Genomic DNA, 3,658 nt, shown 5'->3' with positions numbered 1-3,658 from the left:
TATGAAAAAAAAATGTTTTTCCTCTACATCAGGGGTCTCAAACTCAACTCAGCATGTGGGCCGCAGAGCAAGATCACAGCCGTTCGGCGGGCCGCACTAGGTCTAGAAAAGGCAACTGTTACCAACACTTCAGTGTCACAAAACGACCAGAAACTGTAGTTCGTGGATTAGTCTGCGGGCTGCAAAAAATTGTTCGGCGGGCCGCGAGTTTGAGACCTCTGCTCTACATGGACAAGAAAAGGTCCAACACGGGGAAGGAGACAGGAAGCCCAGTACACACCCTGGCGAATGGAGAAAGAGAACTAGGGAGAGACAGCATTGGTTACAATGCAGCACTTGGGGACTTCCCATTTGGGAAACAGACTTGGTTTCTTTCACGGAACAAAATTTCCAACGAAGTTGTTCATGTAAGTGTGTTATAATTGTTTCCCGGTCAATCTATAAACAGCTCACAAAGATTTAATTACATTTATAGGATAATTATGTACAGCACACCTCGCGTTGGAAAACGGAAGGAGAAAGGCGAGGAGGAGGCGTGGTGGAAGAAAAGGTCAGTGTGCTGATTCCATCACCTTCCGTGGCAGGTAATCAGCTGGTGTTGATAAGTTGAAGACCGGCGATGTAAACGTATTTTCAGTTTTTTTATTTTTTTTTAATTTTTTAATTTTTTTTATTTTTATTTTTCTGAAGCTGGAAATGGGGAGGCAGTCAGACTCCCGCATGCACCCAACCGGGATTCACCCGGCACGCCCACCAGGGGGCGATGCTCTGCCCCTCCGGGGCGTCGCTCTGTCGTGACCAGAGCCATTCTAGTGCCTGGGGCAGAGGCCAAGGAGCCATCCCCAGTGCCCCGGCCATATTTTTTGCTCCAATGGAGCCTTGGCTGCGGGAGGGGAAGAGAGGAAGGAGAGGGGGAGAGGTGGAGAAGCAGATGGGCGCTTCTCCTGTGTGCCCTGGCTGGGAATCGAACCCGGGACTTCCGCACACCAGGCCGACGCTCTACCACTGAGCCAACCGGCCAGGGCCACGTATTTTCAGTTTTAATGACAACCACTCGCTCTGCTAACAGACGCTGGTCGCGTGATCATTTCCCGTTCTGAGGAGGGGACAAGGCCAGGGAAGCCTGACTTCACATTTCACCTCGACCTGTAACGTCTGACTTTCTGTGGGTGGATGCCTTTTTTTTCCCTACAAAATACAAAAACCTGAGGTATCCGTTAGGATGTCAGCCACTAACGGAAAACCCCTAAATTAAATCTACCCAAGCCATGGTGGCTTCTTTTCTTTGTAGCTGTCTTGGTTTTGACCTTCTGTGTTGGCTTCATCCTGGTGGCTGTTAGGAGCAAGGAAAACTTCTCTAGAATCCCTTCAGAAAACTTTCCCTCCCATCTGACTGACCAGAAATGTTCTATGTTAATACCTGTCTACACCCACACCAATCACTGTCAAGGGGAATGTGGCCACCCTGCTTGGTGTGTGTAAGCCCAGGGGCCACTGCCATCTGGCCATTCACATGCAAGTTCGGTCCTCATTGGATTCAAGCAGATGGTAAAGAAATAGGGAAGCCAAAAAATAGTGGGACCTTCCTTTAGTAAAATCTTGCACCGGCCAACGAGCAAACACACAGGGAAAACACTTCCCTTTCACTCAGGGCTCCCAAAGCCCTGACACATTCTCCAGTTCCACAACCAGGAGAATCTTCTCCGGTTTCTCCTAGAATCAAAGGCCCCACCAGTCTCGGTGGAGCTCACAAAAGCCCCTCATCTCTGGTTCCCCATCCGCACACCTTCTCTTTAACAAACTGACTTCCTCCTCAGCACTCTGCATTCTCTCTGCTCTCCCTGCAAAAACGGCTTCTCTCCCTCCTTCCTCTTCTCCTCCTAGCTCTCTCTTCTCAAAACTTTCTGGCAAGAAAACCTCTCCTCCAGCAACGTCAGCAAGACAATGGCCCTTCCCAAGCAGGAAGGTCCTTTGCAATTTCACAGACCCACATATACCTGGCGCTGCCCAGCCCCCAGTGCAAACTGTAAGGGAGCACACATAAAAATCATATTTTACAAACTTACTTGACCAACAGTGTGGGCCAGTCAGGACCGCCCACTGGAGCTGGGGCTGGACTAGTCTTTAAAACTCATGATCTCCTGGGAAAGTGTTGATACCCGGAGAAGAAGGTGCTCTGCTAGAGAAGACTTAGGAGGATGGAGGGAAGTTGAATATTAAAACTTACATAGTTAGTGGTGCTGGATGTTTTTACTTCCTGTATGATTCATTCTTTATCATTAGGAAGATGTTTTAGAAGAAGACTGGACTCTTTGTACCCCCGAATGGTGAATGAATTTCTGTTTGAGTGAGGCACCAGGCTCACCTTAATATACTGTTGGAGCTTGGCTTTGGTAAGTTTAAAATTTATGGTTTCAACTGTTTGGGGCAGCCCCCAAAGTTCCATAGTGTAATCACGAGTGATTTTTCTGAAGTAACAAGCTGAATTTCATGCCTTACTCATCTACTATTCAGGATGTAGTTATTAAGGTAGTAAGTAGGCTCTACCACCTATTTCGTATCTGTATATCAAATATCCTTCAGCAGTTTGCATTCATCCTTATGTAAGCTTTTAAGAGGGGGATTATTTGCTAAATGGTGTTCACTAAATTAGAGAGCTGTCTCTTTCATCCAAGTCAGGGCTACTTGTAACCTCTTTCTGCACGAAGATGGTGCCACCGTGGCCCATCCACCTGACCAGACCCTTTGCCTGCCTGTCTCGGTCTGCCCCATCCTGCCTCAGTCAGACCTCAGTCTCCCCTCCTTAGTTTGAACACTGGCTTTGAATACTTGACTGGCCCGCAGGGAGTCAAATCCACACCTGCCTTACCTCCCTCAGCCTTGGCTCTGCCAACTCATTGTTTCCACCTTCCCCCTGCCAACCTGTGCCGCTGAGGTCCCAGGGACACCTCCTGGCAATTATGCAATGATCACTCACTACATCGGCAGTTGAAGTCAGTATGGTAAACACTTTCAACTGTTCAGTTTTTAAAATTTAACTTCCTATCATTTCAATATGATTTCACATAATATAATCACTTAAAGAAGCATTACATGATTCATTACATAAATTAGGAAAAGGCCATAAAATTGAATTTTCTGCTGATATCTCACCATTGACTTAGTTACGAGTAAATGTATTACTACGGAGATTATTATTTTTAAATGCTGCATTTTCTTGCTTTCAGTGAGTTTTACCTGGGCATTTTTTCCATTGCACTTTGTATTTCACAATTAGAAATGGAACAAAGTGGTGTTTGGCAACACATACTATTTCGTTGTTTGTTATCAGTATTATGATTTAGGTTATACTGATTCTCACTCCCTGATATATAGACCAGGACTCTAGGCCCACACAGATCTGGGATGTGAGATATGGAGAAAAACATTTTTCTTTGCTTCTCTGTGACAGCTCTGATCCATTTATCTCTGTTCCTTTCCCTGTGGGGCCCCCCAGTCAAGGCACGTCTGAGAAAGCAATCAGTGAACAGCTCAGCCATAACAAGTAGATGCTTCTCATCTCCCTTCTCTCTCTCTCTCTCTCTCTCTCTCTCTCTCTCGCTTAAAAAAATTCTCTTGGTATATGTCAGTTGAGTTGTATATAGTTCAAGATATGCTA

This window comes from Saccopteryx leptura, chromosome 12 (assembly GCF_036850995.1).
Source record: "Saccopteryx leptura isolate mSacLep1 chromosome 12, mSacLep1_pri_phased_curated, whole genome shotgun sequence".
In the NCBI taxonomy this organism is placed as follows: domain Eukaryota; kingdom Metazoa; phylum Chordata; class Mammalia; order Chiroptera; family Emballonuridae; genus Saccopteryx; species Saccopteryx leptura.
The sequence above is the reverse complement of the archived record's forward strand: the minus strand, read 5'-3'. Positions refer to the sequence as shown.